The 12,731-nt window shown below is 40.2% G+C and overlaps 1 protein-coding gene across 10 annotated transcripts in view; it reads left to right on the top strand.

The window, feature by feature from the left end:
* Positions 1-12,731, top strand: part of gramd1ba (GRAM domain containing 1Ba) — a 443,148-nt gene that overhangs the window by 207,132 nt on the left and 223,285 nt on the right. The gene's annotated exons all lie outside the window — the stretch shown is intronic.

Raw genomic sequence — 12,731 nt, 5'->3', positions numbered from 1 at the left:
AGGCTTGGAACAACTTCCAGACCATGAACATTAACTACTGGTTGTTTAACTGGTAACAGACTTGTCTCGATGTCAAAAGCTGTCATTTCCAAAAGTGTTATAGATTTGGGCATATCTGTGCTGGTACCAGGATAACCTGAAAGTTAGATGTTTTCTGTCTCTCAGTGAAATTATGAGAAGGAAACTTAAGGACTAATCTATTAATTTGGCCAGTTCACTGGGCAAGATCACAATATTTGTAAACCTGAACACCTGACTCCTGAAACAGATGCTCTATTCTGAGATATATTCTTGGAAGAGCTTACTAAGCAGACAGCAAAATAGCGTCAATGATGTGCTCAAAGCTTCTTCCCTGTAAAATTGCATCAACCTCGCTGACTCTGGGAAATTTTTGGCCCATGACTGTACAAAGTCGAAAAGGAGCACTTAGAAGTCATTGAGAGTGTTGAGAGCTTGCACGCAATGTGGAAATGACAGAAGGATCACAGCAGTTCAAAAGCTAAACATTAACCTGTGTTGTCAGAGGCACCTTTCCCTTATCTGAGAAAGTCGACAGTCCTCATATTGGCCTTAACAGTTGCCTCAGAACCCACAAAACAGTGGAAACAAGTCAACTTCAATCACAAAAAGAAGAAAGAAAGCTTAATACTAAACTACTATTATTAACTGAAGATTATATAATCATTCATACTTTTTATGTGCAAGTTTCTGTGCTACAATATTTTCTACCTCTAAAATGTAATTAGTTTTAATTCTCTTTGGAGGCCAATCTGAAATGCAATGAACATTTATATAAATGCAAGTGTTTCTCTTTGTCCTTTCCAGTGCTGGAGGTAGTACTTAATTGTAGGCGGACATTGATCATCCTTATGTAGTTCCCTATGCATTGTAAATCAAACAAGCAATGACAACAGTACTGATTGATAGCACTAGTAAGAGCCATCCATTACAATGAGGTATGAATCAGAGTTTTGGCTCTACTCAGTGCAGGGAGACATTGAACCTTAGCCAGATGGAATAATAGCAGGAGCTGAAAGATAAATATGAAAGGCTTCAGTGTAATTGCAGCAGAAGTTGGATCCAATGCACGTGCCTATTTGGCACCAATATGATGTTGTTTGTCCAGCAGAATGTATAGCTTAAATATTTCTGTACTTTTAACTAATTTCAGATTATTCAGGTGTCACTTGCCTTCCTGGCTGTCTGAGATAGTGGTGCCGAACCTGATTCTTCAGTCACCTGAGCTCATGTGGCAAAGCAACAGCAGAGAATTCTGCAATGCTCAACCATCATTTAATAGGAGAAAGATACCTCAATATTTCAGGAATCGACGTTTCATTAGACCTAGAAACTGGAATATACCCCCCTTAGTGGAACTGACAAAGAGGAAGGGAGCAGGATAGGCAGAAGCCAAGTTTGAACGTAGCTTTCTTTTCATTTTTATTCAGTGTGCATAACATATGTGTCAGAGAGATGACTTCTTCCCTGTAGGCAACCTCGTTATTGTTTGAGATGAGGCCTATGGAATCTATGGAAGATAAGATCTATGGAAGGAAATAGATATTTGACATTTTGGGCCAAAACTCTTCATCAGGAGATGCCCAGAGAATCTGTTCTACCAGTTAGTGAAATCATAGTGCATCAAATCTTCCCTGTTGCTCCCTTGCTATCTCCCATAACCCATGGTTTCTTTGTAACTCAAATCTATCAGATGACATTGAGTGCATAGCTCTCTGAGGTGCAGAATTCCAGTGATCCATCACCGTCTAGAGAAAGCAAATTCCTCAACTGCCTGAATTGAGTGATTCTGTGTTATAAAACAAACAATGATGTCTCCTCTTCTCCCCCCCCCAAAGTTCTAATTAACCCCCACTAAGGGAAATCCCCTCTTGGTAACCACCTGGTCAAAGTTCTGTAAGAACCTTGCCTCTTATGTATGTCAAAGTGACAATAAATTTACTTTGAAAAGTACATGTATATCACCATATACTACCCTGTGATTCACTTTCTTGTGGACATGCACAGGAGATTAGTGTGCAAACTTAAAACACATGGTATTGGGGGTAAGGTATTGATGTGGATAGAGAATTGGTTGGCAGACAGGAAGCAAAGAGTGGGAATAAACGGGACCTTTTCAGAATGGCAGGCAGTGACTAGTGGGGTACTGCAAGGCTCAGTGCTGGGACCCCAGTTGTTTACAATATATATTAATGACTTAGACGAGGGAATTAAATGCAGCATCTCCAAGTTTGCGGATGACACGAGGCTGGGCGGCAATGTTAGCTGTGAGGAGGATGTTAAGAGGATGCAGGGTGACTTGGATAGGTTAGGTGAGTGGGCAAATTCATGGCAGATGCAATTTAATGTGGATAAATGTGAAGTTATCCACTTTGGTGGCAAAAACAGGAAAACAGATTATTATCTGAATGGTGACCGATTAGGAAAAGGGAAGGTGCAATGAGACCTGGGTGTCATTATACACCAGTCATTGAAAGTGGGCATGCAGGTACAGCAGGTGGTGAAAAAGGCGAATGGTATGCTGGCATTTATAGCAAGAGGATTCGAGTACAGGAGCAGGGAGGTACTACTGCAGTTGTACAAGGCCTTGGTGAGACCACATCTGGAGTATTGTATGCAGTTTTGGTCCCCTAATCTAAGGAAAGACATCCTTGCCATAGAGGGAGTACAAAGAAGGTTCACCAGATTGATTCCTGGGATGGCAGGACTTTCATATGATGAAAGACTGGATGAACTAGGCTTATACTCGTTGGAATTTAGAAGATTGAGGGGGGATCTGATTGAAACGTATAAAATCCTAAAGGGATTGGACAGGCTAGATGCAGGAAGATTGTTCTCGATGTTGGGGAAGTCCAGAGTGAGGGGTCACAGTTTGAGGATAAAGGGGAAGCCTTTTAGGACCGAGATTAGGAAAAACTTCTTCACACAGAGAGTGGTGAATCTGTGGAATTCTCTGCCACAGGAAACAGTTGAGGCCAGTTCATTGGCTATATTTAATAGGGAGTTAGATATGGCCCTTGTGGCTAAAGGGATCAGGGGGTATGGAGGGAAGGCTGGTACAGGGTTTTGAGTTGGATGATCAGCCATGATCATACTGAATGGCGGTGCAGGCTCGAAGGGCTGAATGGCCTACTCCTGCACCTATTTTCTATGTTTCTATGTTTCTATATAAGCCAGTGGCTTCTTACGGCCACTGAATATGACATAACTGAATACTGTCCCTTTTCCATAGATGGAAGCATTGCGTGATTTTGCATTTGGTATCATAAAGGACTTGCTGCCAAGACTTTTCTTTCAAACACTAAACAATTTTTTGCAAGCTTTTATCCCATCATCAAACCTTGTTTTTTTTTCCCCTTTATAGCTGATGTCAACACTGTCACAAATTCTGGTGGAAATTTAGTATATTATGTTGGATCATACCTATAGAAATTAAAGCTCAATTATGTTTTCAGGGTTTCTGGTTCTGATCATGACCTCAACTTTCCCGATGACTGGCTGCAGTCCAATTTCATTTATTTTATCTGAATAAATTGCTTCATATTGCATAAAAACACATATGCCATTTTATGTTGATATCATCCTCTAAAGCCTTCCTCAAATGCCTGAAGGTTCTCTTCCTTTGTGGCTTTCATAATTAAAATTTCATCCTGATTAAATAAACAATGCTGGATCCCTTGCAGCATCTTAGACGTTCTAGTTTGGAATATTTTTAGAGATAATTTTACCCCATAGGGCAATTAAGTGTAAAAATACAACCCTTCATAGGTGTTCATTGTCAAACAACGTTAACTCACATTTTCAGTTTTGAGCTGATTAGATGCACAGGATGGCTCGAGCTTACTGATCATCTTTGTGAACTTTGCATGAAAATCTTGATTTGGAGAGGGGTTATTGCACATCTATTGCTGTATTATGGTCACTTTATAATTTATGAAGTCTTTGACCCTGCCACTGTTGGTGTCACTCAGTCATCTCATGCTAATTTCAATAGTAAAAGTTCAAAGTAAATTTATTATAAAGTACATATTTGTCACTATATAGAGCCCTGAGATTCATTTTCCTGTGGACATACTCAGCAAATCTATAAAATAGTAACTATAACAGGATCAGTGAAAGATCAACCAAGAGTGCAGAAGACAACAAACTGTGCAAATGCAAATATAAAATAGCAATCAATCAATCAATCAATAAATAAATAAATAAACAAACAAACAAACAAACAAACAAACACTCCATGCTCCTCAAGTTTTCAGTGCAGAGATCTTCTGGCCTGGATTTACAGTGTATCAGTTTTATACTCAGTGATATCTATATATGAATGATCATCATGGAGTCATCCAGCACAGAAACAGGCCCTCTGACCTACAACACACATCAAAGTTGCTGGTGAACGCAGCAGGCCAGGCAGCATCTCTAGGAAGAGGTACAGTTGATGTTTCAGTCCGAGACCCTTCGTCAGGATCTCGGCCTGAAACGTCGACTGTACCTCTTCCTAGAGATGCTGCCTGGCCTGCTGCGTTCACCAGCAACTTTGATGTGTGTTGCTTGAATTTCCAGCATCTGCAGTTTTCCTGTTGCCTCCGACCTACCATGTCCATTCTGACTATAAATTGCTTTTCTATATTTATCCAGTTCATGAGAATTTGCTCCATAGCCTTCTATGAGTTGGTAATTCAAGTGCTCATCTAGATGCTTCTTAAATGTTGTGGGAGTGTCTGTCTCGGCTACGCACTTGCACAGTTGTTCCAAATTTCTTGGATCCCCTCTAAGCCCCCTTTACCCTAAGTCACTGTTCTCTGCTTTTAGATACTTCTGCTATGGGGAAAAGTTCACTACCAGCTACCCTACCTGTGAACCACTTAATTTTGTAAACCTCAATCAGTTTTCCCCTTCGTCCTGCCCAGACCCAGACAGTTGATCTCTGGTCGGAAGTGAAATGGTCCATCGCAGACAACCTCCTAACACCCTCTCCAATGCATTCAGAACCTTCCTTTAAAGTAGCACCCAGTACTCCTGCTGTGGCCTAACCTATGTCCTACTTATAACCTGTATCTTAACTTTCCTGCTCTTATATTCTGTGGCCTGGCTCATGGAGGCAAGTATCTGTACAACTTCTTCATTCCCTTCAACATCTTTTCATTTTGCTCCAAAGGAATGCTAACCTAATCTCAGCTTTTTCAACCTTTTTCTTCCTCACAAAATTATCATCATAATCATCAAGATTAAGGGGGGGATCTTATTGAAACGTATAAAATTCTAAAGGGATTGGACAGGCTAGATGCAGGAAGATTGTTCCCGATGTTGGGGAAGTCCGGTACGAGGGGTCACAGTTTGAGGATAAAGGGGAAGCCTTTTAGGACCGAGATGAGGAAAAACTTCTTCACACAGAGAGTGGTGAATCTGTGGAATTCTCTGCCACAGGAAACAGTTGAGGCCGGTTCATTGGCTATATTTAAGAGGGAGTTAGATATGGCCCTTGTGGCTATGGGGATCAGGGGGTATGGAGGGAAGGCAGGTACAGGGTTCTGAGTTGGATGATCAGCCATGATCATACTGAATGGCGGTGCAAGCTCGAAGGGCCGAATGACCTACTCCTGTACCTATTTTCTATGTTTCTATCAACTGGAGTCTTCCCTTTTGCACATTTTAGATGGCAATTATGAATATACAAATTGAAGTTCTGTCTTACTTTATAATAACTACCTAGATCTTTGCTTCTAGTTTTCAGGTGATTGTGGAGCTGTTCCATTTCATTGGGGAATGGTAGAGCTTCCAATCCGGTAAAGTCTTGCCCTTGCAGTTAGCTCCTGGACATTCTTATCATACCAGGGTTGAAAGGGGGAAGGTGATGGTGGGTGCTATCAATGCTGCTTGTTGATCCAGATTCCTGCACCTGTAATCTCCTGGGAGTAGATTTGTGGGGAGTGGGTAGAGTGGAAGGGATGGTCTTTGTAGAGAAAACTCAAGACACTGTGAACATACCACCAGTAGCATCTTTAGTTAAGTAAATTGCCAAATAAACACTACAGCACTGAGGCCCTAAATACACAGAAGCAGGTCGTCTCATTCATTGGTCTTATATCACACTTCCAAAATGGCGCTACTTGAAATATTGTCCTAAGAAGAGATAGCCATGAGATCAGGGAAAATGATTTATGAATATTTTTAAAAGGTTCTTAGCAAAAAATGCAACATCTTCACTGACCAATAGGAATTCTTGGCCTGAAAATGGAGAAGGGACGCTGAGGTGAAACTGATAACCAGGAGTCCATGCGTCAGCAGCATACAGTAACCCAGCATAAATGACAGAAGGAACACACTACCACACAGACTGTCCTACCTGTCCTCTTGGTGGATTGTGCTGGGTTATATTTTATAACTATTATTAAGCATCAAAAAACAATTATCTGATCAATTGTCTCAAGGAACCATGCTTTGGCTAAATAAGGTGTTACATTTTTCAATATTAAAATGGCAATATTTTTATTTCGAAAATAAATTTTATTCACAGAATTATATACAAGAAATAGAAAACAGTGTGTGGCTTTCTTTACTTTTATAATGTCATCCAGGCATTATATTCACAGTATTGTGAAGTCAATATATTTGCAGTTTCAATAAGTTTGAACGTTATTTATACAGAGCACAAGTGCCACTCTTGAGGTTTATTTGGAGAGTGTACCCTCAGATGTTTGCTGGACTGTTATAGGGGGGATAAAGTGAAATTATAATTTCACCATTTAAACTACTTTTATAAGCAATCTTATGAACATGTTTATTAAAAGTAGAAGAGTCCTTTGGTACATAGTGGAAATAATTAGTAATGATCATCCATTCGCAAATTAGGTCGTTTTCTTTCAAAATAGAATATTTTAAGGTTAATATAGGAACTGTATGAAAGACTACATACCCCTACACATGCAAAAAGTTACTTTGGATCTATGGTTCCCAAATTTCTATACACTGATGTTATTGTATCAATATCAAAATTGATGTTTAAGCAGTGCTTTGATTTTAAAATTATCATCTTTGCATTCAAATCTACGTCTACCTTATTCTTTCCTATAATTTTCAGCAATATAATTGTCCTAGTTATTGGTGCTCATTCAGCCTGGCCAGTGGAACGTATCTGAACTCAATCACTGCAATAGTAGCTGCTAGAACATCACCCAGCAAGGTGTTAAGCTCCAGAATTCCTAGTATAAACCTCTCTGCTTTTCAACTTCACTTTCTACTTTTAAGGCTCCTTAAAACTTACCTTTTTTCCCAAACCTTTGGCCATTTCTCATCAACTCTCCGTATGAGCTTTGACATAACTTGTTCAGTTACATAGCTGCGATGCACCTTGGGATATTATTTCTATACAAAAGTAGGTACTTAAATGATTTTCTGTGTGTTATGTATTCATCTTTTAAGATTAATCAATAACGATTGATTGCTCTGCATAGTATTTATGTCTAAAAGCACCCTTAAAATCTAATTGAGTTATATAAGGTACTTCTATTTAGTTGAGAGCTGCTATCTTTAATAAAGGATGTTCTGTTTATAGTTCTATCTCTGTCCATTTGCTTTTCCAAGAAGCAGCACAAAGGAACCTACACTGGTTAGTTGATAGACCATATGGCAATTAATGAACCTACACTGATACCTCACTTGTAAGTCAGGATGAATTTGTAACCCGGGAATGAGAGTATTTATGAAGTTGATTCTAATATAGAGATACAGTAATGACATTGCTGCTCTGCTGTAAACCTGCCACAAATCTAGCGATGAATTGCCTGTGGCGAGGCTGGTGTTTGGCAGGTGTGGGTGAGTGCTGTGATCACTCAGCACAAATATGGACCTTCAACGGGAACCGACAGCACTTACATCATGTATTGATAGACCGACTGAATCCGATGGTGCCTGTCATCACCTCCTGTTGAAGGGCATGGAAGTTCCTGTCTCTTTGTTTGGCTACACAGCTCTCCCTAGGCCAGAGACTTCTTGGGTTTCAAGCTCAAAGGTGGTCGCTAGCCTGTGAGCTTCTGCAACCAAATGAAGAGATGGGAAGACAGCTGCTTCTATCACATCCAACAGCTGGTGATGACACAAACTGCAGCAACAGAATGGTTATCAACGTAGTCTCCTGCAATGATCTGTTTTCATCATGACTCATATGTCAGTGCTCAGTGGCTGTATTGGTCATTCCAGTCTGCATTATACCAGGATTCACAGACAACTTCTCCATATCAGCTATTTCTGTGAAAGCACGGCTAAAAGCCAACACTTGAACCAGCTTCCTAGCACAGGAGTAGGGCAACCTGAGTGGATACTTCTTTCTAAGTACAGTGAGGTATGTAACTGAGTGTTCTGACTAGAAGACAGCACTATGATGAACCAACATTCTGTGGGGAAGTGAGGAATATGTACTTGTGTGGACTATCTTTGTTGAGGCATAAATTCCACAAGGATGCAATTACTCTTTTGAAGCACATAATTTTTTTCAAAATTATGCTGTTTGCAAGTAGCTGTTTTTTAAAACCTGTGGGAATTATTTGGCTTTTAAAATCCAGGAATGTCAAATTTGGTAAACTTCCTACATATGGCAGGCAAGATACAATCATGAAGATCTATTTTGCAGCTTGATATTTCTTTTCCTCTTGAAATTGATTCTTATTGCCAGATTCTCCTAACTGAATCAGTTCTATGAATAAGGGAAATAAACAGCATTAATAAACAAAAATACTGATTAAACTAAACTAAGCGCCCTTCATAGCTGCCTCTATTTCTTCTTATTGCATTATCTATAGTATTAGTCCAGCTTTTCAGTGCACAATAATTTGCCTTCTTTATCCCAACACTACTTCCTCTTTTGTTGTGGTGCTAAATAAGGAGTTGGAGTTGGCCACACTGTCCCTTCAGGATTAAGAGAGCCATAAAAGAGAAAGAAAAATCTTATGATCTTTCCCAAATTAGTTATTCCACTTGAAGATAATAGTACAAATTTTCTTAATTCTCCTATTATTTTCGGATGTATATGCTGCAGTAGCATCCTGTCTTTATGCAATACCATAAAATGTCTTCAAAATACATTCAAATCTCACAATCTGATCTTTTCTTTACAGATGATTTTCCAAATTATGTGAACTCAAGTTGATTTGCTGCCAGGTTTAAGTGTGAATACACCATTGGGGTTTTTAATCCTGGAATTTCTTTAGCTTCTTGGCAGGTAGAGAATTGTGCACATTAAACTTTCTGGTTCATCCTGGGTATTATCCAACAGCTATTGAGAATATTAAATAATACAGATTTCCAAGTTAAGAAAACAACCTGATTTTGATATTTTCTTAATATGTTTTTGTTGGGAGAGGCCTTCCAAAAACCCATTTCCTTTCGGTATCTTAAGCCATCACATTTAGCCAAAAGGTTCGAACTAATTTAGCTTTTATTTTTCTGTTCAAGATACTTGGGTGCACAAATTGAAATGATAAGCTGCTACTGAAATTAGAAAAGGATTTAGTCTTAAAATCTGTTCTTCATGGCTGTATTGAGTAATGCATTTGTTGGGCATTTCCCTCCATAAAAAAAGACATCCTAAATTATAGATCTACAAAGAAATTTTGAAATTACTCGTATTAGAGAAGCACACCTTCTTCTAAACTTGCAAATGGTAGAGTTTGCAGAGGGACACCTTGAAATGTTGTGTAATGCCAGTCAGACCCTTCTTATCATTTCCTATATCCTAAAGGTTGGCAACTAGAAATACTGAATATAATAGCATAAACCCTTTACTAAATGTTGATGTGAATTGCTATAATGAAAATCTATTTGTAGTTTATCTAATTTGAACTGAAAAGCATTGACATTTTAATATCAATGCATAGTATATCCATTCATCTAACCTAATCATGCAAATTGGGTTAATAGTGCTGTTGCCATGATGACAGTACTATATATGATTCCATTCCTTGGGAGTACAGTCAATTGCAGTTTCAAAGTTATTATGAAAGTACATATATGTCGCATATACAACCCTGACATTCAGCTTCTTGCGGGCATGCTCAGTAAATCCAAGAACCATAATAGAATCAGTGTGGAGCCGTACTCAGTAAGACGAACAAACAACCAATGTGCATAAGACAACAAAGTGCAAATACAAAAGAAAAAGTAATAGTAGATAAGCAGTAAAAATCAAGAACATGAAATGAAGATTCCTTGAAAGTAAGTCCATGGGTTGTGGGAACTTGAAATTGAGTGACGTTGTCCCACTGGTTTAAGAGACTGATGGTTGAGGGGTAATAACTATTTCTGAACCTGATGGTGTGAGTCCTGAGGTTCCTGTACCTTCTTCCTGATGGCAGCAGTGAGAAGAGAGCATGACCTGTGTGTTGGGGGTCCTTGATGATAGATTCTGGTTTCCTGCAACAGCACTCTGTGTAAAGATGCTCAATAGTGAGGAAGGCTATACCTGAATGGACTGAGGCATATCCAATACTTTCTGTAGGATTTTCTGTTCAAGGGCATTGGTGTTTCCATACCAGACTGTGATGCAACCAGTCAATATACCCGCCATCACATATCTATAGAAGAGTGGCATGGTAGCGTCGCGGTTTCTTTTTTCATTTGTATTTGCACAGTTTGTTGTCTTTTGCACATTGGTTGTTTGTCTGTCCTGTCTGGTACAGTTCCTCATTGATTCTACTATGTTCTTCTACTTACTGTGCACAGTGCTTTACAGTACCAGCAACCCAGGATCAGTTCCATCGTTGCCTGTAAGGCGGTCGTACAGGCAGCCTCTACACGGAGTGCTCCAGTTTGCTCCCACAGTTCACAGACATAGCTGTTGATAGGTTAATCGGTCATTGTAAATTAACATGATTAGGCGAGGGTTAAATTGTGCGCTGCTGCTGCGCAGTGCGGCTTGAAGGGCCTCTGGTTTCCTTCTCCTGAAGTCACTAATCTGCTCCTTGGTCTGCTGACATTGAATGACAGGTTATTGTTAAGGCATGACTCAGCCAGATTTTCAATCTCCCTCCTATATACTGATTCACCACCACATTTGATTTGGCCAATGACAGAAGGGTCATCAGCAAACTTGAATATGGCTTGGGAGCTGTGTTTAGCCATACACAGCACCCAGCCTTGTGTTGCACCTGTTCTGAGGGAGATTGTGGAGGAGGTGTTGTTGCCAATCCAAGCTGACTGGGGTCTGCAAGTGAGGAAATCGAGGATCCAATTGCACAGGGAAGTATTGAGGCCAAGTTCTTGAAGCCTATTGATTAGTTTTGAGGGGATGACAGTATTGAATGTCCTTATACAGTATTCCAGCTGGGCGGCCTCCAACCTGGTGGCATAATCATCAATTTCTTGAACTTCTGGTAATTCCCCCCCCTCCCCCTGCCTCCTTCACCATTCCCCGTTCCTGTTTCCCTCTCTCACCTTATCTCCTTACCTGTCCATCACCTCCTTCTTGTGCTCCTCCCCCTTTTCTTTCTTCCATGACCTTCTGTCCTGTCCTATCAGATTCCTCCTTCTCCAGCCCTTTATCTCTTTCAGCAAACAACTTCACCACTCTTTCCTTCACCCCTCCCCCCCTCCTGGTTTCACCTATCACCCGGTGTTTCTTTCTCCTCTCCCCCACCTTCTAACTCTGACTCCTCATCTTTTTTTTTCTCCAGTCCAGATGAAGGGTTTCGGCCCAAAACATTGACTGTACACTTTTCCATAGATGCTACCTGGCCTGCTGAGTTCCTCCAGCATTTTGTGTGTGTTGCTTGGATTTCCAGCATCTACAGACTTTCTCTTGTTTGTGAGCTACTTATTGTCTTCAGGAGGAGGAAACTGGAGGTCCATAAGCCGGTCTTCATCGGGGACCAACGGTAGAGAGGGTCAGCAACTTTAAATTATTTTGTGTTATCATTTCAGAGGATCTGCCCTGTTGTCCAGCACGTAAGTGTAATTACGAAGAAAGCATGGCAGCACCTCTACTTCCTTAGAAGTTTGCGAAGATTCAACATGGCATCTAAAACTTTGACGAACCTGTTTAGATGCACGGTGGAGAATATACTGACTGGTTGCGTCATTGCCTGGTGTGGAAATAGCAATACTCTTGAATGAAAAATCCTACAAAAAGTAATGGATATGGCCCAGTGCATCAGAGGTAAAGCCCTCTCCACCATTGAGCACATCTACACAGAGCACTGTTGCAGGAAAGCATCATCAATCATCAGGGAGCGCCCACAATGCAGTTCATGCTCTCTCCTCGCTGCTGCCATCAGGAAGAAAGAACAGAAGCTTCCGGCTCCACACTACCAGTTTCAGGAACCGCTTTTGCACCTCACCCTTCAGGCTCTTGAACCAGAGGGGATAACTTCACTCGACTTCAGTCGCCCCATTCCTATGGACTCACTTTCCAGAGCTCTTCATTTCATGTTCTTGATATTTATTGCATGCTGGCTTGCTTGCTTGTCTGCCTATTTATTTATTTACTTACTTATTTTCTTTACTATTTGCAGTTTGTTGTCCATTTGCACGTTGGTTGTTTGTTCTGTTGGGCATGGTCTTCCATTGATTCTGTTGTTTCTTGGGTTTATTGTGCATGTCCACAAGAAAATGAATCTCAGGGTTGTAAATGGCAACTTACTGTTATATGTACTTTGATAACAAATTTACCTTGAACTTTGAACTTACTAATCAAGAATCTATCAATCTCTGCTTCAAATATACCC

Source organism: Mobula hypostoma, chromosome X2, assembly GCF_963921235.1.
Source record: "Mobula hypostoma chromosome X2, sMobHyp1.1, whole genome shotgun sequence".
Taxonomy (NCBI): Eukaryota; Metazoa; Chordata; class Chondrichthyes; order Myliobatiformes; family Myliobatidae; genus Mobula; species Mobula hypostoma.
The sequence above is the reverse complement of the archived record's forward strand: the minus strand, read 5'-3'. Positions and strand labels throughout refer to the sequence as shown.